Raw genomic sequence first — 13,159 nt, 5'->3', positions numbered from 1 at the left:
TAACTATGGGGGCCTGGATAAGGTACTTAACATCTCAATCCTCATCCACAAAAGGGGATACAAATAGTACCCACCTCAAAGGTTATTTGATGATTGCATGAGTAAACATTTACCAAATATTAGTTATAATTATTCAGCAAAAAGTCAATGAATGGCCATTATGCTGTCTGGACTCAGGGTTCAGAATACTGATGAGGACAAAGGAGACGCAGTCCCTGCCTGCACCCTGCCCCTCTTCTCCTACTCTCCAGGAGCCTGCAGTTCATAATACACTTCAGCATTATTGATTTGTATAGTTAACTCTAGAGCTAAATGCATAGAGTGCCTTGCAGTTCAGGAATCACATTCACACACATTCTGTCCTTCAGCCAAATCAACAACCCTACAAGACAGAGTTGGGAGCTACAAAATGGGAATAACTCCCATTCCCATTTTGTAGATGAGAAAACTGAGAGTTCAAGTGACTTAGGAATCTGGAAGTTCCTTGGATTTCAGATAGTAAAATTCCCCCTCCCACCCACCACCTCACCCCACGATTTGTCTCTACTAATCTCCATGCAAGGATGGATTTCAGTATAAAACTGCCTGGGTTCCTGAAGCATCCGGTGTGCAACCAGGAGGTGGGCAGTTGCACAATGATGTACATCAAGGCTTCTCCCACTTGAGCCTACATCAGTATCTTCTGGAGGGCTGGTTAAAACATCACTGGCCCTCAGTGAAAACATCGCTGGCCCCAGAAACTCTTCAGAGTTTCTGTTACAGTAGGTCTGAGGTGGTGCCTGAGAATGTGCATTTCTAAATAGTACTCAGATGACGCCAAGGCCAATATCTCTGTGTGATGTAGACTTCCAATACATGCATGTAATATATGATTTACTAGAACACTAGCAAGAAGGAAAGGGCCAATGAGGACGGAGTTCTCCAGAAATGGGGGTGCCTGGGTGGCTCAGTGGGTTAAGCCGCTGCCTTCGGCTCAGGTCATGATCTCGGTCGGAGTCCTGGGATCGAGTCCCGCATCGGGCTCTCTGCTCAGTGGAGAGCCTGCTTCCCTCTCTCTCTCTCTGCCTGCCTCTCCATCTACTTGTGATTTCTCTCTGTCAAATAAATAAATAAAATCTTAAAAAAAAAATAGAAACTCCAGAAATGTTTGATATCTCTTTTGATGATTGCCTAATAAAAATATCCATATGTTAGTCTGGTAGCAGGACCAGTTTTATTGCAAGAAGGAAAAAAAAAAAAAAAACCCCTCCAAAATAAGAAACTAAACTGAAACGGAAAACACATGTTGACCTTTTCCCCTTCCCTGCATTTTTTATTTGCACAGTCTGTGTCATTCTGACTTCCAGCTAGCACCTGAAGACAAGCCAGGTCGCAAGGAAGGAAATTAGAGCCTTAACAAATTCCCCGATCACATGGAAAGCTAGAAACACAGGGACGTCCTCTAATATTGAAAGCCACCTTTTCTAAGTACCAGGTTCAATTTATTTTTAGGCTTTCAAAATTATCAGGTGGGTATTCAAGGCAATCTGCTCAATTGTAAATCTTACTTCAGAAGACTGACTTCCTAAGGACCCAAATCTACCTTTTCTATGACTTCACCCTTTACAACCACCCAGGGTAATGCAGAGAAGCCAAAAAGATGGGGTGGGGTTTTGGCACACCTTCAGGACCACATCATCAAAACATCCTTTCATGGATCATTCAAAACTCACGGCAAAGGAGAGTGAAAGGGAAGTATGCCACTGATGAGTGCCTATAGAATCAAGGTGGTTATATAAACCAGAGGACATTCAGTTTTGTAAAAAAGAAAAAAAATCATAATTTGTTATTTGTCAGTCAGGCTACACATAATCATCACAATTTCTCAAGCAAGTATCAGGATCAATCCTGCTGAGGAAACAGGGTTAATAAATCTTACTGCCTTCATACAGAAGTGGCAGGGAGAGGGCAAATGCTGCTCTATTTCTTTTCCAAGCCCTTCTCATGAGAGTGTGTGTGAGGCTCCCATAGCTCTAAATCAAACGGTACCCTGCAGGCAGGAAATCCATATTGGGAGCATGGGGAGGAAAGCAGGAGCCACTGCTGGCTTGGCAGTTATAACCCTCCTCCAGGTCCCTGTTTCCATTTCCCTTTTAAAGAAGAAGTTGGGTTTTTAATAATTCCCTTTTTAGTCACTTCCTTCTCATTGCCTTGCTAGGTCATTTCAGTGCACGCCTTCTTCACGGATCTATTTCTGGAAAAGATCAGAAGGAAAATGATCTCATTCACTAATTGGGAAGCCAAATGGGTATCCCCAGGGTTGGTTGGTACTTCTTTGTTGGGGGGGGTGTCTCCCCACTCTCCCTGGCTTTTTCTCAGGCAGCAGCCACCGCAGGACCCTCTGGGGAGGCGACCACAGGCACACAGATAATTAGCATCCTTTGCGTACTGAGCACTCCACCAAGGCTGAATGAGCCTGGGAAGAGGTAGAATAACCAGTTTCAAGAAATCCACAGGCTAATAAAAAAAATATGAACTGAGAGGTCAGTATGATCTGAGAGCAGAAACTTAGAACTTTAACGTTGAACAGATCCTTAGAAATCTTCTAGTCCATGCATGCATTTTTGTAGACCTGTGATCCCTCCGCATGAGTGTAAGTATGTATGTTTGCGTATTTTCCTGGAAAGAGGAAATTCAAGACACTCAAAAGACTCTCAAAATACCCCATGGTCTGTAGAAGCAAGAGAAGTACAGGCCCAGGGTCCTGGAGAAGCTCATTTTCACCCCTTTCATACCATTCAGAAACATCCGAGGCTAGCCTGCATACTGTGTGCTTATGATTTAGAATCATATCCTTAATGCCAAACCCAGTGTCAAAAGTCACCAAAGGATCTAAGACATCTCCTAAGCCCAGCATTCATCACAAAATATTCTTTCACAGATTTCATGCCAAAGCTTAGGGAACAGCTGTAAACATCCCATTTGAGATAGTCCTAAAGTTCATCAACCTATTCAAGGCTATGAGAGACCCTGCAGTGAAGAAATTTATGGGATGGTATTGAAGTCCACTCTCTCTATACCTTAGGGACCACTGGACCCTTGTTTTCCAGGAATGTCTATTAACTTCCTATGTAACTAAGGCATCTATATCCTGAAATTCATTTACTGTTCTTTTTGATTAAAGAACATGAATAGTAGAAATGTAAATAATTGGAAATGTGAATAATTACTAAGGAACAGTGCATTATCCACCATTAACATCACAGAAACAGTTATTTCTGTGTCTGAGAGAAGAGGCCATGAGGAGGGTTTGGTTTGCTAAAGAGGATTGGTTCAGAATAGCAGAACCCTGCTAAGTTGCAAGGTCTTCAGAGTTCCCTTCTTGGGGAGGTCTCTCCTGTCTGTCCCATCTAAGACAGCCACCACTATGATGTCTATCATCCCATTGTTTCTTTTAGAACAAAGTTTCTAAAGGACTAGACATATCTTATCAAGACTTGACATATTTGTCGACTTGTACTTTGTCTCCCTCTTCCTCTAGTTCCCTTAGAATGTGAGATCCACAAAGGTAAAAGCCTTATATGTCCTGTTCACTGTCATAGTCCCTATACCCACCACAGGTTTGCAAAGAGTGAGTACTTCATGAATACATTTTGTATACATTGTATGTATATGTTACTGGGTGGGTAAAGAAGTTATGATTTATCCATCACTGTATTCTCAGTGCCTATCATTGGTGCTTGAAAAGATGTTTGTTGAATAGAAGACTGGAGAAGGGTGGTCTGCAATGCTTTTCATGCTCAAACCATGCTTGTGGGTATTAGGAGAAAATTGAGACTCCTTTCTCAATGAAATAATAGATTAGAATGCTTTCAGATTGAACTAAGCCTGGAAAAGATCTTCAAATATTAGAAGGAAGGATTAGAATTTAAGGTGACCTTTAAAAAACGTAGAAAGGGGGAGGTCATGAAAAGCAGGAAGATGTTTAAAATGGATAAAAATGCACTCCAACTGGCAGAAACAAGTACTAAAGGTAAATAGCTATGGGCCCCAAGTCAGCGGCAAAGTACTACAACAAAATTGTAACATGAGGCAGGCGTATGTTGAGAATTATGAAATGAAAGCCTAGAGAGTAATCCTTCTACAAAACTTGGCATTGCTGAGGTTTTAATTAGAGTGGGAACTCAGATTTCATCCTCCTATTTTAAGACTCATTTGGAGAAGCTGGAAAGAATCCAGCTAGGAGTAAAAAGAAAAAAAAAAAAAAAGAAAAAAAGGAAAGGAAAAGAAAAAAAGAACAAAAAGAACAAAAAAGATTAACGGGATGGAAAATGGAGTTAAGATTTAGCCCCCCCCAACCCCCCGACCCCCAAAACCAAAAGCTAATAGCTGACTTATTTACCACTGTCAGGTATAAGAAGTGTTATTTTCACACGGAATATTGTTCCTCATCTCCACTGAGGACTAGACAAGGGCAAACAGACTAGTGCTATACTGAAAGTGTTTCCACTTAAATACCAGGAAGAATTTCTTGATTGTAAAGGGGAAACATGCTGACCCAGGGCACTGTGGGAAGCTGCCCTGGAGATCTTTAAATGTAGGATGACAACCATCTGCCTTGGAAGGCTTAGACAGAAACAGGGGACTGGACCTAAGGACCTCTTGGACTTCCTTCCATCTTTGATTTTGTGTTCAGAATCATAGCCGCTAAGCACCCCCATTCTACAGTAATCCTTCATTCCCGTCATAAGACAGACCCCGCACTGTCAAAATCCGAATGGTTTCCCCTGGGAGGAGCTCGATTGTTCTCTTCTGAATGGGAAGGAAACTGATAGTGTTGCTTCAGCTGCTTCCCCTCTCCAGCCCCCACAGAGAGAGGCCAGTTCTTGTCCTGATGGGCCTCCCCAAATACTGGAATGGGCCCGCTCTCCATCTTGTGTGGGATTAGAAAATGTGGATCCAGTTGAAGACAGTTGATACCTCCATGAATCAAGGAACATCAGAGCTGCAAGGCATTTCAGAGCTAATTCAGACCAATCTCCTTGCTACTCAACTGAGAAAACAGATATCTTGAAAAATTAAATGACTGCCTCCATGTTACATAACCAGTTCTTTCTGTATGGTACTAAAATCCAGGCCCTCCAACTCCTTTTACTACACTGTCTCCTCACTATCTGTGTTTGTACTTCAGTTGGAAAGAAAATTTTTCATGAGGCAAAATCTCTAAAACATACCATTTGTAGCTGAACGGTAGCTGAAAAAAATGAGCAAGGAAGAACAGAAATTCTACTAGTAGGTTATGGTTACCTGGCATCACTGTCCAGCATGAGTGAACAAGAATAGGTCACACAGGGTCTCTAGAAGGTCAATTTCCCCATATGTAAGTGAGGCATTTGGACCAGGAACATTTTAGGGCTTATTCCAAATGTAGTTTAATCCAAATAAAAAATGTTTTGAATTCTATAATTCTAAATTTTAGTTAGAAAAATAATGACTAAAAACTCGGTTTCTGGTCCAAAAGAATGAGCTTTTTGGGAGATCATTTGTAATGTAACTGGACGATGCTCAGTTCTTTTGAGACTCCAAAATGACAATTTTATTTCTTCCTTCTTATTAAAAAAAACAACATTAAAAATTAAATATTGGGGGGGGGGTCATGATTTGGTTATCATGTGTACAGGGAAACTTCCAAACCTATTTCCTTGGGCGCTGTCTCTCTGAGCTTTGGACCAGCACTAGTAATGAGCCATGGGAATTGTCTCCTGAATGCACCATTATGATTCAGTATCTCTAAAACCAAAGTCAACATCTTTGCCATTGACTAAAGTCAACTGAAGTCAAATCTTCCTTTGGACTTGTCCATGTCTGCACCACCATCCTCCTGCTTATCCGGACTCAAAATTTTACAATTACTTTTGTTTACTTGCTCTTCCTTTCCCCTTTTATCCAGGTATGCAATATATTGTATCAAGTCTTATTTATCATAGCTCTCAGGGCTTCTGCAAAATTCCAGGCACTCACGACTCTCCTGGATCTAGTTTTTTCCTACCTTGGTTCATCTTTTGAAGGGCTAGAGCAAAGGGGGCAGGTAATGGAAAAAGGCAGTTTCAGGAGTCAAGAGTGACAAATAGGAGTAGGAAATAGTGGGGAAGCAAACTGTGGAGTCAACTAAGGAAAAGTCTGGTGCCCCAAATATTTAGAGCTATTGGGCATGGAATGTGGAAAGGGGTCACAAGCCATTTTATGTAGATAGTGGATAAACGTATGACCCAAGAAGACCAGAAAACCTGGGGACATCTGGTTTATACGTGTACTATCTCATTTAATTATTACAACAATCCTATGAGATGAACACCATTATTATCCTCATCTCAAGCTGTGATCACCAAGACAGAATGGTACTGGCATAAAAACAGACACATAGACCAGTGGAACAGAGTAGAGAGCCCAGATATGGACCCTCAACTCTATGGTCAATTAATCTTCAACAAAACAGGAAAAAATATACAGTGGGAAAAAGACAGTCTCTTCAATAAATAGTGCTGGGAAAACTGGACAGCTATATGTGGAAGAATGAAACTCGACCATTCTCTTACATCGTACACAAAGATCAACTCAAAATGGATAAAAGACCTCAACGTGAGACAGGCATCCATCAGAATCCTAGAGGAGAACATAGGCAGTAATCTCTTCGATATCAGCCACAGCAACTTCTTTCAAGATATGTCTCCAAAGGCAAAGGAAACAAAAGCGAAAATAAACTTTTGGGACTTCATCAAAATCAAAAGCTTCTGCACAGCAAAGGAAACAGTCAAAAAAACAAAGAGGAAACCCACGGAATGGGAGAAGATATTTGCAAATGATAGTACAGACAAAAGGTTGATATCCAGGATCTATAATGAACTCCTCAAACTCATCTCGGAGTTGAAAACACCAAGGCTTAGAAAAGTCCAATAATATTTCTCAAGATAACCCAGTTATTAAGTGGCCAAGCCAGGATTTAAACTTATGTCTGCCCAAGTACCAAATCACTCAACTACAGTACTTTTCAATCAGAATATCAACTTCCTGACTAGATAGAACACAATGGGAGGAACTTAGTGCATTGCAGAGCATCTTCTAAGAGGAACTTAGTAGGGAAGAGTGGAAAAAAAGCCAAGTATACCTCTTAACCCATTTACTTGATACACCATAGTGAGCAGTGCCAAAGCAGTGTATATATTTCTTTACCCTTTTTCAGAGTGACTTTCCACAGTAGTTTGCTTGACCTGATAAACAGAGTGAAATGGCAATGAATACTCTTTGTATTCTAAAAAGCCCACTATCCCCTCCATCATTTTTGAGTACTGCTGATTCTAATTATCATCTCTTGCAGTGCTTAGAAGTTTATTTATTGCTTTTGTCTTGTTTGACACCATCCAACAAAGACAGAAAGAAAAGGACAACTAAGGATAAAGACACTCTCTTGAGCAGTCATTCATTTGCTCTAACACATCTGGCTAATGCATAGGATGTGAAATTATTCAAGAAACATGACCACCAGGAGCTTTATTAATGTTGTCATGCCCAACTTGGCCTAAAGCTTGGAACACAGCAGATCGGGATCTCATATGTGAGCAGAATGATAATAATAATATTAATAATAATGATAAATGTTGACTGAGCATCTACTCTGTGTCAGACACTGTGCTATGCATCACCAGTCATCCTATATCATCCTATAAGAACCTAAGAGGGAGGTATTGTTCCCATGTTTGCTAGCATGGAAAAAGGTTCAGAGATCACAGAGCTGATGAAGTGATGCTGCCAGAATCGCCATCTGCATCTGGCTGACATAAGAACCACCTTTGCTTTTTGCAGGGTATATGTGAACATCTATGTGATATGACTTAAAGATTTCTGGGATGGTCCTTCTGGCAGGGATTTCTTTTCATTGTCCAATATCCATTCTCCCTCCTTCCATGATAATCATTTTCATCTGATTATATTTCCCGGCCTCCCTTGAAGCTATGTGTGATCATTTGCTCAAATTCTAGACAGTGAAATATAAGTGAAAGTTTCACAATACAGCTTCTGGGATCCTTCCTAAAAAGACAAACAGCATGTATCCCTTTCTTCTTAAAAATCTTCCAGTTGGAAGGAGTGTTGTTCTAAGATACTCCAGCAGCTATCTTGGGCCATGTAGATGAGGGCCACACTTGTAAGCATGGTGAAACAGAAAATTAGAAGGAACCTTGGTACCTGAGCTGCTCTGGTCAGCTGATAGTTCAGCAGCTCTGAACTATGTATCTTGGGGCTTGTATGTGAGAGAGAAATGAACTTCCATGTTGGCTAAGTCAATGTAACCATGGAATTGTTACTTGCACAGAGTCTTAATGATAACTACTTCTTTAAAGAGCAAAGTTTATTGAAGGTCACTGGCTTATTATTAGAGCCTCAAATGACCTCTTTATGGCTTTGTCCCATTGGATTAGGATATATTTATACAGAGCTTCTGGGAAGGAAGGTAACAGATCATTCAGGGTGCATGAATGGAGTAGGAAGAAGTATAAAATAGGCAAGCCTGACCGTCCTATAATTCTGTGGCAGGGTTTACCAGGTGCTGCTACAGAGGGTGCAGTGGGGGAGGGGGTCAGGATGAAAGAGGCAGAAGAGAGTTAGGGCCTCCCTTGCACTTGACATTATGGAAGAGGCCCAATTTATACTTTGTCTACTTAACAGTTTAGTTCAGGGACTGTTCTTTTCTAAGAAATTCACCCAGATCTGTGATAACACAGAGCAAAAGTTCAGGTTACATCAGTATTGGACTAACGGTGATGATGACACCTTTGTATCAGCAATACTAGGCTGAAACAGAAGAGTGAGGGTCACATAATAAAGCATTCTCCCAATGCTGCCCTAACTTCACAGGGAAACAGAGTAGCCCCTTCCATGAGCAGTTGTTCATGGACTCATTCACTCATAAATTCATCCAAGAAATTATGGATTAATTATTAAGAGAATATTAAGGAAATTTAAATCTATGGTGACAAAATAATTTCTTTTTTTTTAGTTTTTTACCAGCAGGAAATATGTGTATTATTTGTAATAATATTGGCCTTATTTTTTATTAACATATAATGTATTATTTGTTTCAGGGGTATAGGTCAGTGAATCATCAGTCTTACACAATTTGTAGCATTCACCATAGCACAAACCCTCCCTAATGTCTGAGAGAATAATTTCTAATCAGGGTAGTCTTCCTATAGAACTAAGACGGAATTCAGTTTTAAAACAAGTCACTTTAAAAATCAAACACAACTTTTTGTTACCTGCCATTTTTAAGATGCACCATCTTAAGTGTTGTAAGGTATGTGAAAATAGTTGGGTAATGCAAAACCCTTGCTTTCAAGGAGTTTATGACCCAGCAGGGGATGGGATAACCCATTAATAACCATAATAAAAAGTAGAATAAGTCTAAGTGTCTGAGAAGGTACAAGGTACCATAGAGGTTCTAAAAAATCCTGCTGAATAACTAAGGCATGACCTCTCTTCGTAAGAGATGACCATATCATGGGTTGGTCTAACACCCCATTGCTATGCTTTTCTGTTTGTAAACCAAGGTGGGGTAGTAAAGTTGGGGGCTTTCAGCAGAGTCCTTCTGTCAAGATGTTAAAGAGCAGAGGGATTTTATGAGTTTGAAGGTTTTTTGCAAATTTATAATTCTATAGTCCTTTTATCTCCACTTTTTAAAAAGATTTTATTTAGTTATTTTAAAGAGAGAGAGAGAGAGAGAGCACAAGCAGAGGAGGAGGGGCAAAGGGAGAAGGAGAAGCAGACTCCTGAGCAGAGAGCCTGATGTGGGGCTCAATCCCAGGACCTCAAGATCATGACCTGAGACAAAGTTAGGTTCTTCACTGACTGAGCCACCCAGGTACCCCCTCTATCTCCATTCTTGACAGAAACTCTTACCTTATGGTCTACCAAGAGTTTCTAAGTCCTATCATATTTCTAAGTCTTGTCACTATGGTAAAAATGAAGCACAAACATGGGTAGGCACAGGGACCTCTGAGGGACTACACCTTATGGGTTCTCCTTTTCATCTCCAGTAAATGTAAGGCAGAGAGAAGGGAGAGGGAGAGAGAGAGAGAGAGAGCAAAAGGAGATATTCAGCCACATTAAATGAGAACTCCCAAAAGCATTTAGTAAAGTGATAACTTTTTCTGAGCTGAGAAAATCCATCCAGAGTGTATCTGTTTTACAAGTGTGGATTTTCACATAGTAGATTCTCTAAAGAGGAAGCACTCTTTTCCAGGGCTTTTATATTATTTCCCTATCACTCTTTCCCTAGCTGAATTTCATGCTTTTCTTGCCCAATTCACTCATTTGCTGCTTAAAGCTAAAAATCTCCTTACTTTTACACAACTCTCATAGAAATTGCTCCATTACAGAGTAAAAGAGCAACACAAAGAGCTAAGTGAACTATTTTGGCTGTGATAGGAACCGTATTTGCCTTTTGGCACTGCTTTCTGACTTTCTTTGTGAAGTCTCTCTTGCTCTGATGGCCCCAGCAGCTTTCTGCATGAACAGAAACACAGACACCAGGCAATGCTCCACTTGGAGACAAATGGACACCCAATAGCTCTGGGACTAAATTAGACCTGATAAAACACTGCTTTTCTGGACTTCTCAATCTCTTTTCACCTCCCATTTGAAGGCCAGGGTTTTCAACCCAGAATTTTGAACCATCTCCTTTAGAGATTATGATTTTTACTCTATGTTGGCAAATACAGATAAAGGACACATTGGCTCTTCTTTCAGGTTTATTTGGTGTACTTAAACAAGTTCTCTCCTGTTCTTGATTTTATTTTCCCAAGTTCTACATGCTGTTTATCAATATCCTATCCTACTATCTATGCAACTAATTTTGACTCATTCTTTCCATTCTAATAAGACTCCAATAACACCTTGTGTAAATTTTTGGAAGAGAAGTCTTTGGTCATTTCTCCTAAAATTCTGTTAATTACAGGATTTGGGGTCTAGGGATACAGAATCACAAAGGTTTAGTCTTGAGTGAAGCTTCAGATGATCTTGTATAGCAGGTTAGTCTGTGACAGTGTCAGAGAACAAAGAAAAGGATTTTGGAAAACCAGAAAGTCTACTGGTAAGAAAAATAAACAATGTCAAAATGCATATTCTAATATATCAAGTGACTCAGTTTCATATCTAATTTGATATGACTTGATCAATGGTTCTCTACATTAAATCTGACTTGTCTCTTCCCAGAACTCATCTAGGTAAATCGTTCGGCTCTTAGAATGGGATTGAGTTCATCAATGAAGTTGAATCAAAACCTGTGACTTCCTTACAGATTCAGTCAAGAACCAGAGACTATTGCTCTCCCTTGCACAAGGCACTTGGATATTTATCAAACAAGTAATGTGAGACTTACCCAGTGTTTCCTACCATTCTCTATTTTGTTTGTTTACACAGAATAGGTAATAAATTTACACAGAATAGGTAAATAAATAAATAAATGGTTTCTTTTACTTAACACCTCAGGAACTGTGGGCTCTCCCAGGACAAGAGACTCCAGTGTACATGGAATATCCGAGTATGTATAGTAAAACAGAGGAGAACAATGAGTCTGACTCCTGATAGAAGCAAACTGGTCATGAAATTTAAGCTGCCTCCTTTGATTGTCTGGGATAAGGAGAGGAAAGAGCAGGAATCCGAACTAACCCTGACATCGAGGCTTCTTTGCCACGAGGCATCTAAACCAATGCCTGAAACAGTAGGTGTGCAACAATGCCTGCTATAGAGGGCAACAATAATAAGAGAGGGTAAGGAGAAAAAAATGGGAGAATGATTAGAAAAAATATTCTAATGATTAGGAAGAAAAGAAATCTTGGGGACTGTACTGTATAGTTCTCCCCCCAGACAAATACAGAGCATAAGGGTCTCACCATTTCTTGGACTTAGGAGCTTTCTGGTTCAACTCTAAGTGCCTCAGACAGAAAAAGTGTCAGTTTGGTTCAGCTCTAAATTCCCAATACTGCTTCAGAGCCTGGCATATAATAGATGCTCAGTAAATAACTGTGCACTCATCCATCACATTTCAGCACTCAACTGTGCACATCTCAATTTGTTAGTGTTAGCCTTGACAATTAGATAATTGTAGGCCATTCCACATGCTTGTCTGACATCCTTCCAAAGGCATCACACTGTGCTTACTTGTTGTTATTGACTCTTTGAACTTAGAGGTAACTCATGACAAACATTAAAAGGATACTTTTTTTAAAAAGATAAGACTTTCTCTTCCTATTGGGTAACCCCACCTATGGGAGAAAGAAATCTTCCAGGCCAGAAAAGAGCTGGGTGGAAGAGGGAAAGATTGGGGCTGAAATCTGTCTGAGCAACCTGGACCTCAGATATATCTAAGCAGCAAAGCAATTTAAGGACGTGACCATAAAAAGAAAACAGCACCTGCCTTGCTGAGCAGTCTAATCTGGAAATTGCTGGGTTAGCAACACGTTGCACCCTGTGAAAGCTTGTGACTTCAACGTGAAAAAACAGAGGTTTTAATTAAATTGGGTGTTTTTGAGTCTCCCACAGGGAGTTGGGATTTGGGGGTTGAGAAACCGAGAACTTCATTAGAATAAAGGGAGCCTTCTCAGAAATCCTGGAACCCCACAGCCCTTGGTGAGATACTTTATCCACATGTGGCCATGTTTAAAGCACTGTTAGAGTTAGCATTCTTTTGCAGCCAAGCAGGGTAACCCTGGAATGGTGTTCTTGGTCTGTGGTCTAGGATTGTCCACATTGTGCTTTTCCAAATGGTTTTTGATGGGCTGTAGGATTTCAGGAGTGGAAGTGTTCCCTGTAGGACTCAAGATTTCTTAGTCTTTTGTCGTTGTTGTTGTCTTGAATTTGGAAAGATGATACAAATGGGGTATGGTGGGATTAGGGAACATTTCTCCAAGCTTCAGCCAGTAGACTTTGATATTCAATTCAGCTATGTTAATTGAGCACTTTGTTTCTTTCCATTTTTTTTTAAAGATTTTATTTATTTATTTGACAGAGAGATCACAAGTAGGCAGGGAAGCAGGCTCCCCACTGAGCAGACAGCCCGATGCGGGGCTCGATCCCAGGACGCTGAGATCATGACCTGGGCTGAAGGAAGAGGCTTTAATCCACTGAG

General features: G+C 40.4%; 1 protein-coding gene across 7 annotated transcripts in view; it reads right to left on the bottom strand.

Moving 5' to 3' along the window:
- Window positions 1-13,159, bottom strand: part of IGF1 (insulin like growth factor 1) — a 78,479-nt gene that overhangs the window by 37,708 nt on the left and 27,612 nt on the right. The gene's annotated exons all lie outside the window — the stretch shown is intronic.

Source organism: Mustela nigripes, chromosome 6, assembly GCF_022355385.1.
Source record: "Mustela nigripes isolate SB6536 chromosome 6, MUSNIG.SB6536, whole genome shotgun sequence".
Classification (NCBI taxonomy): domain Eukaryota; kingdom Metazoa; phylum Chordata; class Mammalia; order Carnivora; family Mustelidae; genus Mustela; species Mustela nigripes.
Note: the sequence above shows the minus strand (reverse complement) of the source record. Positions and strands in the feature narration are given on the sequence as shown.